The sequence below is a fragment of the Pelodiscus sinensis genome, chromosome 11, assembly GCF_052426305.1.
Source record: "Pelodiscus sinensis isolate ZL-2025 chromosome 11, ASM5242630v1, whole genome shotgun sequence".
In the NCBI taxonomy this organism is placed as follows: domain Eukaryota; kingdom Metazoa; phylum Chordata; order Testudines; family Trionychidae; genus Pelodiscus; species Pelodiscus sinensis.
Window position 1 is genome coordinate 36537957 of NC_143062.1, and position 12166 is coordinate 36550122.

Consider the following 12166-nt stretch of genomic DNA (forward strand, 5'->3'; position numbering starts at 1 on the left):
CTGATAGCAGATTTATTTCTCTCTGCTGTGGGTGGCACACTGGGAAGATAGGAAGAGAACAATGTTTCTAACTGATCACAGCCTCTCCAGCCAGCTGCATGCTGGGAGGGCACCTGGGGTCCCATGGCACATGGGGGAACCTCATTCTGCCTTATTGCTCTGCAGGTCTGAGAAAGGAATGGTAGAAAAGTCAGGTGATTGTAATGGAAGACTTTTCAGCCTGAGCTGTAGTGGCAGAAAATAATGTAAGTTGTAATGATGGCATTCAGAGAACCCAGCCCATAGCTTTAATTTTGTACATGACTGACTGTGAATGCACTAAATCAAACCCTTTATCCCTCCACAGATCTCAAGAAATTAAGCCTCAGGCAGGGGTTTTCTATGGCGAGGAGGGTTATTTCCATCCTCTAGGATTGCCTGGGCAGACATTCAGGCTGCAGTGGTTTCTGTAGCTTTTGGACTCTCACTCTAGCAGAGATTTTTGACTAGTAGATCTGTGGCGTAGCTGATCCGCTAAGCTGCTATTCCATGTTTAGAGCTGACGGACACTGATCATCGGCAGACGGATTGAAATGGAGACTTTAGGGGCTAAAGCCATGTGCCTGTACTGCATGAGCTAAAAGCCAACTGCCTGTGGAGCAGGCTTCACACTTCCTTTCTTAGTGGCCTTAGTGCCTCTGGGTTACACAAGCCAGCATGCTGTGCAAAGGTCCTGTGCAAATCTTCCAAAATCTCTCTCATTCCTGGCATAGTAGAACAGTTCTGGTTTTACTGTGCTTAGAATTCCATATGTCTGCAAGCCCGCCAAGAGTTTGTTCGTACTTTTGAGGTGTAAGGGTATGATATTTTACAGCTATATTCCAGTTTCCCTCTGGATTCACAAATGCTCACCCATGGAGACTTTTAAGGGCAATAATGTTCTGGGTGAATCATAGAGGAGCGCAGCATATTTCCTTAGGGTGTGCACCCATACAATATAGAATATTTGCCTTTGCTTTAAACAGAACCTCTCTACCCGTGGTCCTGTACTAGGAGAATTCTATTGACTTTAAGGTGGAACAGACAGTCAAGAAGGAGGTACTGTATACATTTAGAAATGAATGATGGTAATCGATGCTGAAAGGTGTACATTTTATCTTCACTGCTTTGTTATTGCTGAATCGGGAAGTAGCTACTGCAGCAGCTGAACAAAAGCTCCTGCTGAATTGCAATCATATTGCTGCTTTGGAATTAAATGGCATCAGATAGTTCATCAAATCTAAGATTGGGTTTTATGAATATTGAAATAAATACATCTCACAGCCCCCAAATGCAGAACAAAAGTAAAGAGGGGACCCAATTGTGGTGATGTGCTCCATTAAACTGGTGTAAAAATCCTGACATTGCACAGAAACTGTAATGTAGTTTTCAAACTATTAAAGGAAATGAAAAAAAAACCAACAGAGAAGATACTTAGTGTCTCCTCGTATATCCCGCTAGTCAGTATGTGTGGCTAATCCACTGTACCCCATCCCCTGAGGATGTGAGTCACAGCTCTCAGGTGCTAGGGAGTCACAGTGCTGCTTAGGACTGTAGCTCCCTGTGCAGGCCTCGCCCGCTTGCAGCATCTCAGGGCTCCTTTTGCTTTGCCTGCAGGACTCAGCAGCATCCTCAAGATTTACTACAAGCTTGGGGAACTGTAGGGAGTTCTTGCACAAGGGAGATGGCTGGGGGAAGCAGATGTGAGGAAAATGTTGCCTGGTGTAGGATAAAGTGTATGTGTGGTTTCCTTGCTCAGTGAAAGTGACAGTGGTACAATTATGCATCCCATGTGAAATAAATCCTGGGGTCACTCCTAGTTTCTGCACTGGCGAGGTATTTGGTGAAAGATACCCAGATAATTCTGATTATCGGGTTGCAAAGGAAGGCATCTGTATATTTTCAGGATTGGGGCCACAAAGGCGTAGGGCTCTGCAGAGATGCCAAGTGCCTCTCATTTCATTGGAACTGAGTTGTTGTTCAGCGCTTTGCATGGACCGGCATATGGATCGCTGGACAGTATGAAATATTAACAACAGCTGAAGGAATTTATGTTCCCTTCCCCCAGTTGCACTTTCTTCAGGAATAGCCAGAGAATGCAGGCTGCACTGATAAACTGTCTTCCTAAAGCATTCCAACAGCAGCGTTATGCTTTGTGGAAATAGGGATGCCTCTTAACAAAAGATAAACTTTATGATTACACATTAAATTGCAACTGCATCTAGAGACCCCTGAAATTACAGTGCCTGAATTTCAGTTTTTCAAGCATCCCTTTTTTTTACTGCCAGAGATGAAAGCTTTTACATCAGCTTCTGGGGAGAAATGATCACAACCTAATGTAAGCCTGACTGGCCTGAATGTTACTGGTCCCTTAGGAAAATACAATGAAGAGTCTAAATCTGGCTACTGTTGTTGTTTTTTTTCAAAAGAGGTTTTTTTTTTAAACCACTAGACACCTCCAGCAGCAGCCCCTCAGCTGTTTACCACTTGTTTCTAATTAATATATAGGAGAGCTATATATAAGTGAAAAATCACCTGCATAATACAAATGTGACAATTACATTCCAAAGCCTGTGCCTAGTGTAGAGCTAACGGAGAAGCATTACAAGTGACATACCAAAGGCTGACACAGTGGACAGACAATGATTATCAGGATCCTAATTAACGGAGCAGCATGTCAGACAAACAAGGCTCATTGAAATGAAACACTCCAATAAAAGCTAATTTTGTGGTGCACACTGCAAACACCCTGTCATTATTAGTAATAGGGCAAGGATGTTCTAAAACGCCAGTTGTCCAGCAGATTATGTGTGTTTCCCTTTGTAGTAGCAGTTACATTCTGGGGAAAGAGTTGTCACCCCTTACACTGTAACCATTAAGTGTAAAATGGTGTAAAAAACCATCATGCATACACACTGATGCCATGGGTGCTCTGGGGCTGGAACAACCATAGGGAAAAATTAGTAAGGGTATGTCTACACTACCCCGCTAGTTCGAACTAGGAGGGTAATGTATGCATACCGCACTTGCTAATGAAGCCCGGGATTTGAATTTCCCGGGCTTCATTAGCATAAGCGGGGAGCCGCCATTTTTAAATCCCCGCTGCTTCGAACCCCGTGTAGCGCGGCTACACGGGGCTCGAACTAGGTAGTTCGGACTAGGGTCCTATTCCGAACTACCGTTACTCCTCGTGAAACGAGGTGTACCGGTAGTTCGGAATAGGCACCCTAGTCCGAACTACCTAGTTCGAGCCCCGTGTAGCCGCGCTACACGGGGTTCGAAGCAGCGGGGATTTAAAAATGGCGGCTCCCCGCTTATGCTAATGAAGCCCGGGAAATTCAAATCCCGGGCTTCATTAGCAAGTGCGGTATGCATACATTACCCTCCTAGTTCGAACTAGGAGGGTAGTGTAGACATACCCTAAGTGTGGAGAGCCAATCAGCACCAAGCTATTATCATTACAGTCTCTGGTGTTCTTGCTCAATGCCCAACACCCCTACTGAAAAATAGCACATTGATCAAGAAAATGATTAAAGTTAATTGTGGGATAAAAATGCAAAAAATTCAGCCTAAATTATGAATGTTATGGTCATAGGGAGCAAAGTGAGGTACTGGGTTACCTAAGAACAGGACAGATCAAATATCCAGATTTGTGGTGTCTCCATGGTGGGGTAATGCACTTTGCAGTGGTGTGCAAAGATGTTGTGCAATCGTTGGTCAGAGTAGACTCAGGTGGTATGCTTTCATGTGGTGCTGTTGGAAAGAGTAATATGTTAAATCATACTGGGGAACCATTAGTTCACACTAGCAGGGTCTACGTACAATTAATCTGCAATACATTTGTGTGCTTTCAAAGTCACTCTCCCTCTCCACTCAGAATGCATTAGTCTACCAAGTGAATAAGCCCCGAGAAAACTAAACAGTTTGGTTATCTAAAGAAGGAACTAAAAAATAAAGGAGGTAAATGGGGCTGGGTTGAAAACAGTTTTATTGTCCCCTTAGAATGTTTTCATATTTCAAAAAATTCCTCTCTGGAATCATGATAAGTTGAAATATTAAAAACTTTCACAAAACTGAAAATAGAACTAGAGAAAAAAAGCCAACCCAAATCAGCTTTGATTTGGATCAATCAGAAAGTTTAATTTTGATGCTTCGGGGGTAGCAGAGTTAGTCTGTACAGAAAAATCAACAAATGATCCAGTAGCACTTTATAGACTAACAAAATATGTAGATGGTATCATGAGCTTTCGTGGGCATCTGAAGAAGTGGGCTATGCCCACGGAAGCTCATGATACCATCTACATGTTTTGTTAGTCTATAAAGTGCTACTAGACCATTTGTTGTTTAATTTTGATGTTGACCTTCTTTCGTTTTTTATAACTACTTTATAATGTAAACATACCAGTATTTTGAAATAGAATGCTTTTTTGACTCATACCTGGCCAAACTTTTCAGTCTGACAATTTCAGAATTATTTAACAATTTCTTTAGTGTTTGTTCTTTAATCTGACACTGTTCCACAAACAGTTTTTTGATTTTGATGAATTGACATTTTTGATGACAGGTTTGTTGAAAAATTCCCCACCAACTATAGAGGTAATCTTAACATCCACTTCTCTGCAGGATATTTTATAGAAGTTTATAAAATGTCAATGGATGTCAATTCAGAAAATGTATGAAAAGGCTGTAAATAGTTCTGTTAAAACTGTACAGAAAAATCTTTCTTTTAACATTTCTAAAAATACGTTTATAGATTTTGGGAACAAATGAAATGCCAGACCAGACCTAGATCCATCTGGTCTAAAATCCAGTTTCCATCAATGGCTAGTTCTAAATCCCAATAAAGTACCTGAATTTACAGTGCTTACACAAGTGAGTAGCCCTGCTGAAGTCAATGGACAACTTGTGTGAACAGGAGCTTGTTGTGGCAGTAACCCTTATCAACTATTTCTTTTTCTATTTATGTTTGCTATTTTCTTTTTCCTGCCTTTCATAATTTTTGTTTCCAAAGACTAGAAATTATATTATTAAAAACATCGAACTAGATTTAAAAATAAAGAGAAATGCAACAAAGGTCAGATTGTGCTCTTGGGTTTCAATGGTGTAAATTTCATGGGTGTCAATGGAGTAACCAGAGTTACAGTTATGGAACAGAATTTGCTTCACCTTACCATCTGTTCTACACCTTCAGAGCTTTGAAATATGCTATTTATTGTGTATAGTTAATATAGACTATGAAAAACAGCAAAAAACATACAGTGCAGATTGAATCTCTCTAGTTTGGCACTCTCTGGTCTGGCAACATCCCTGCCTTGGCATGATTTTAATTAGCTGGATGTCCATTTATTATAGGTGTGGCAAAGTTTCCCTCTTTCTCCTTCTTGCAAGCATCAGTCAGTAGTACGCAGTAATGAATACATACTTGCACTTCCTTTATCTATTCCATCTTCCACTCTCTCACCTAAAGGTGAATGAGTGGCAAGTGGGGAAGAGTGGGGAGTAAGCAAGAATTACACAATCCTGAATTGGAGGGGCTTACACAGAGAATACCCAACTTTCTAAATCACATGGCAGGGATGACCTTCTGTGATTTCTTGCATACCACAGGCCATAGATTTCACCCAGTGTTTTCTACATGGCTACTGTCTCCTGCTGGCTACTTCACATGCACGCATATCTTCATCGTTTGCAGAGTTGTAGTCGACAACAGTGGCTGGGGATGAATGTCGTCCCTTCTGGCTTTTGGTAACTAGTGCTCTGAACTCTGTTTTGTTTAGGCTAAACTGTGAAATCTGTATTTGGACAGAATTCACATTAATGCCAGTGAGAATTGATTATGAGAAAAGACTTAACTGCAGGATTCTGTCCACTGTACTTATCTAAATTTGATCTGAATGCTTCTAATGAGCTGTCATATTAGCTTCTTCATTAGGCTAGACTACTTCACTATGTCTGGCACTATCATCAGTTCACAAATTGGTGGCGTTTGTTTATTTTTGTATTTATTTGCTAAGTACTAGTCACATTCTGGGTGCTCTGCAAATGTAGTGAGTATTCCAGTGTTGCCTGCAATGAGCTTGCATCATGTTGACTTTGTCCTTTATTAATGATGCCCACTATTCGGAAAACTTCAGGAAAGTTCAGATTGGAAATAAGATGCACACTTTTAACAACAGGAGTAATGATTTACCAAGTGATGTCGCAAATTTTCTGTTACTTGGTGTAGTTATTCAGGGGGGCGGTTGGAATTTACTACCGAGGTGTCCTCACAGGTCTCTGGCTCTGTTGCTGATGATAACCAGAAGGCTGCTTGCATGTGTGCTCAGTGATGAGTGCCGTGTTGACTTGTGCACTTAGTCTCCACAGCAGACCCCAAGAGAGCCCCCAAAGACCACAAACCAGATAAGGATCGAAGGTGGCAGGCCAGGTTTATTGCTAAGCGAAGTACAGTAATAGTCAGTAGACTCTACTGAACCCTGTAGCAATGTACCCTGTAGCATATGTACCCTGTAGCAATGGAATGACTCAATCAGTGGGAAATTTCCACTGCCCCCTAGGTCATCTAGAAACTGTCCCTCCAAGACACCACCTTATACTCAGGTACAACAGATCACACCTCACTGCTGACGTATCAGATTGCCACCCTCTGACATTGTCAGGTTACAACCCTCTGACTCTTAGATACCACCCCGTTACCCTGTACCTTGTGGTTTGATTAGATCATCTCTATCCATCATGCTATCATTTTAGACCCTTTCCTGAACCTGAGTCTCTATCTGTGAGGTGTGAGTACCGAGGTCTTTTTTAATGAGCCAGTGATATCATGTGCTTTCCACTTATGACCAGTACCAATTATTGTTCTGCACCTGGTCCTATTACCAATTAGTGTTTTGCACTCTCAGCCGTGTTTATGCCAAGTTCTGTGAGCTGGGGCCTGCCTCTTGCTCACAGCTTAGTTTTGCTTTGTTAGCCATGTTTTGTCCATTGTTAGCTAGGCCTCAGACCAGGCTTGTGCTGCATGGGTTTATGTTTTAGGCCTTCATCTTACTACACTTGGTGTTTTTAGATCAAATGTGAATGTCTTTGTAAAATGCAAGCTCTTGCTTAACGAAGGTAATTGGACTTGATGCAGGACATGCAGGGTGAAATATATAATGTATAGATATTTATAGTCCCTTCTGGCCTTAACTTCTGTGAATCCACACTTCACTTTGCTCTTAGTGTCTGCTGTAGATGATGTCTTTTTCTCCCTTATGTTGTTACTTTTAGCATTTTAGATAGTTTTCACTTAATCCTTCTTAAACATCTTTAGGCTAAATACAAACACTTTTCTTAACCTTTCTTCAAATCATATTCTCATTCTGATTGCCTTTCTGAGGAAAAAGTTCAATTTGACAATGTTTGTTTGCACCTGGAGTGAGGGGGCATTAAGGAGATCAGAACTGCATAATATTCTGGGTACCCAGCCATGAGGAGAACTGGAGTTCTGTGCTCCAGCATCATACTATGAACTCTGATTCTATTTTTTAATCCATGTTACCCTCAAGTTCTTTTGGGACTGCTTTCTCAAAAATACCACTCATAAAAATAACAGTGGTCAATACCAGTAACCCTAAAAGCTCCAGTGATACCATTTCAGGAGACCCCATGTTTTTTGGGGGATGTCACTGTACAGAATACTGTCGATTTAAACATGCATAAGAATAGATGGGATTTCTGAGAGGGCTGAGCATTAGCTGAGCTCGGCTGCCTTTGAATGCAACAAGACCAGAGTTAGGCCACCCCAGGACACTTCTGAAGATGCCATAGAATATAAAATACATGCACAATTTATGTCAAGGTGATAGTTAAGTAAAAAGTTGCAGAACCACATGAGGATTAACATCATGCATGTGTGACCACCTCACTTCTCTTCTGCCACCTACCCCACCTTTGCTCGGGTTCTAATATCCCTGTCAAGCTGCTACTTGTTATAAATCAATCTGCCATGGAAATGTTTCCTCCTCCCCACTGCAAGGATGGTTTTTTATCCTCCACCCCAATCCTAATTTACTCCTGCCTGGATCTTAGCAGGAGCATGATTCAACAGCTTTTCTGATCTTACCCCTGCATAATGTACTTCTCCATTTGAGAATATATAAATATGTCATAAATTCACAGTCATATTTTTTAAACCTCCAGAGTTAGAAAGGCCCTCACCTCACTTGGAAAGGTCCCCACCCCATCTTTTCCGTGTATCATTTTAAGCTAATTTGATACAGAGGACTGTGCCTTTCTACCTGAGCTGGTGTCTGAATGGAAAACTGCAAATCTTTTTGTTCTCCAATCAGCTGGAGCCTGACACAGAAGAAAGGAGAGCTTTTGCGAGTTTCTTAAGGAGTGTTCACTGAATAGCACAGCCATGGACGGGCCTGGGATATTGGGCTTTGAAATTGTGACATTTTTATGTTATTGAAAAAAGATCTTTAAGTGGGTCACTTTTTGAAGATTGAGGCCAGTAAAACTTGGACTCACGGCGTCACCTGGCTATAATGGTAAAGCATTATTATAAATAGCTCCAGAGTCGTTCCTTAACATTTAAAAAAAAATAACAATGTTTTTGGCACATACAGAAGACTCAAGGGAACATGTGACCCAAACATATTGTCCTTTGGAATGACTTATATAAGCCACTTGTAGCTTTGGGGTAATTGCCTTACTCACAAATGGCAAACTTGTGTTGATGAAATGTTGATGTCAGACCTCATACTGTTTTATGTTCTTGTATATCACAAAGGGAGATTGCTGTTTGCTAGATGATTTATTTTGCATGTCTTTGCCTTACAGCTCATTCAGCTGTGGTTCAGCCAATCTTTTGGGTTTTTAAGTCCACAGTATTATCATGAACCATAGTATACAGTTAGCGTACTTCCCAGTGTTGTGCTTTTGTAGTGTATGAAGATTGTCAATGCAAAATTAACCTCGGACTAGAAGTTGTTAATAATGCACTGAACAGTTCTGGGAACAGTATCCCAACGTGCCATTAATTAGAGTTAGTATTGCAGTAGCACCTAAAGCTTCAATTAAGAATCATAGTCTCCCGTTCTAAAGAGTGTGTGTGTGTGTGTGTGTGTGTGTGTGTGTGTGTGTGTGTGTGTGTGTGTAGAATAAAAAGACAGTGAAATATTATCTAAGTAGACCACAGTTCCTCTGTGATAAAATCACTGCCATCAACCTCTTTTCCTTTTCATGTTCATGCCAACTGTTTATCCCAAGAGGGTGCAGAGATGAGACCCAAAAGTGATTCCAGAACTGGATACCAGTGGTATCCCGGAAAAACTCTGTAGTGTAGACATAGCCTCTGTGTGTTAGTTACTCTGAGGGTGTAATTGTTGTGTAGCATTATTTATGAATATTTAGAGAGAATACTGACATGGCCAAAGATATAAGATCTTCAAAGAGGAAAGAGCTTGGTAAACCAGGTTGTGTGATAGCCTTGACAGAATTAGAACTTAACAACTAATAACAGTCATATGCTGCCAGTTTAAATGCATACTCTTCTATTGATAGCCTCTGGCAACTCTGACATCTGAATCAATGTAGTCAATATAGATGCATTGGGATAAGAAAGTTTAAATGCATTTAATGAGGCTTACAGAATGTGCACTGCAGAAGTCTGACCCAGGGAAGCAGATGATGTTGCAACAGAAGGGCCTCAACAGGCTTGACTCTGGAATTCCAAAGGTCAATGAGGAAGTGGCACAATTAATTAATATTGGGAGTAAAATAAGATTAAGGCCTACTGGCAAAGATCCCTAGCCCCAAAGAGCTATCCTTCCCCCAAGTCAAAATACAAAATTGGATCTTGTGTATAATTTAGTAGAGAAATAGTCCATAACTGTAAGAACATGTTGGCTTGGATGTTTAATTGACAGCAAGTTGGTTCCATTCCTTAAAGGGAATTTCTTTCATCTACTCTAAGCTTATTTATATGACATGCTGAACAGACTGAAATCAGAGGAAGTTGAGGATGCTTGTAAACAGGTTGTGATTGGTTTACCAGAAGACCTGACCCACCTTACCTTAGTCATGTTGACAATATCATCTCACATTCCTTATGACTTTGCATAGTTTGTCATCTTACCTCAAAGTACTTTTGAGAAAATTATATGACGGAAGCAATCTCACACGTTTTACTCAGCAGAGCTGGAATGAATAAAGGATGTATGTGCACTTTCTAAAAATGCAAAGTAAGGTTCTTCACGATTTCTCTTCTGGATGAATTGTTAAGAATTTGTTTGTCCTTCTATCTCTGACAGCAATTGCTTTTATTTGTGGCAGAGGTTAAAACGATGGCATAGAAGGCCATATTTTTTTCACAGAAATATTTGAAAAAAAAAGATGATTATGAGTGCTGTTTTTCACTCTTCACAATGCTGAGAAATAAGAAAACGAAGAAGCCCCTTTCCCTCATGTGAGGAAATGAGACCTTGGAAGTCTTGTCTAAGTCCTTTCAAAAGAAAAACAAAAATAATTCCCAAAGGAAATCAGGGCCCAACTGTACTTGTCCTCTACAAATAGTGAATGATTATGCTGTAAGGGTACAAGAGAGAACAAGCTTGTATAAACTGTTCTAGGGTCATGGACAAGAATGCACAGTAGAGAAAGGTGAAGGATATGTCTTGTCTTAAAATGTGTCAGAGAATAGTAAAGCTTTTGTTTTAAGGAAAAAAGGAATAACATTAATCCCTTAGTACTAGCGATCCAGGGTTCTGCCACCAACTGGTAATGCAGCTTGAATCTGAACTTAATATAGTAACAAGCAAATCTGTGTTGAAAAACTACAATTCTGGAAAATCCTGTCACTCATGTGGCTTTAACTGTTTAATTGCTTGCTTGCTAATCACCTACTTTTGGCTAAATAACCAAGATGTATAGGTTGTGGATGGTCACATGAAAAATTCTATTAGACTTCAGTTTGCTTGCTGAGTGTAAATATAGGATCAGGTTAAGGATTTTAGGATGCTACCTTAACCTTTGGACCTGTCAGACAAAAAGGTGGCTATTTTGTTTTCTTTTTTACAGGAGGATAACTCCAGCACCTGTACTTTTTACCATGAGGTAGTTAGGCAAGGTAAATGCTATACTCCCATCCTGTTGTTTATCTCATGGTAAAACTACAGCACCATGTCTCCACTATAGTTTTATAAGGAGATAATTAATGTGTGTTAGGGTATGTCTACACTACAGAGTTTTGTTGGAAAAATGGCCATTTTCCTGACAAAACCTGGGTTATGTCCACACTGTAATCGTGTCCTTCTGAAAGTAAATCAAAAGAACAGAGGGGTTTTTCTAGCATTGGTAATCCTCTTTGTACAAGGAAGAAGCCTTTTTCCAAACGAGCTCTTTCGGAAAAAGGCATGTGTGGACAGAGAGGAGGGATTTTTTTTCAAAAAAAGTGGGCTCCAGGAAATAACACAGATGCCCTGGTGAACACTCCATCCAAATTAATCAGTACTCTATAGTTCTTGTCTTCTGGCCCCTTTTAAAGCTGCAGGCACCCTGGAGAAGCTTTATCGCGTGGCTCTCCCTGCCAAAGGCCTTGCCACTCATGGCCCAGCCTCAAGCCCCCCGCAACCCTCCTGGCCCTGGAAGGGAGCAGCCCCAGGGGTCCCAGGACCCACCCAGGGGAACCAAGAGGCGGGCACCCTCCTGGTCCAGAGTGGAGATCCTGTCCATCCTCGACTTGTGGGGTGAGGAGGACAACTTGCAGGATCTCTGCTTCAAGCGCCACAACGCGGATATCTGTGAGCGCATGGCTGAGTCCCTGGTGGAGTGCAGACACTCACCCCGGACCATAGAACAGGTCCGGAGTAAGGTCAAGGAGCTTGGCCAGGATGTCCAGGCCAGAGAGCACAGCTCACGCTCAGGGGCAGGACCTCACACCTGCCCCTACTTCGACGAGCTGCCCCAGATCCTGGAGTGTAGGGAAATGTCTTCCCCATCCGTTGTGGTGGACTCTGGCCTCCAGACCCCCGTCGTCGCCCAGCCGGAGGTCACGGCAGAGAAGAATCAGGAGGACCAGAGCCAGCTGGAGGAGAAGGAGGAGATGGAAACTGTGACCCTGTCCCTGGAGATAGTGCCTGTGAGCCAGGATGTTTCCCAGGCC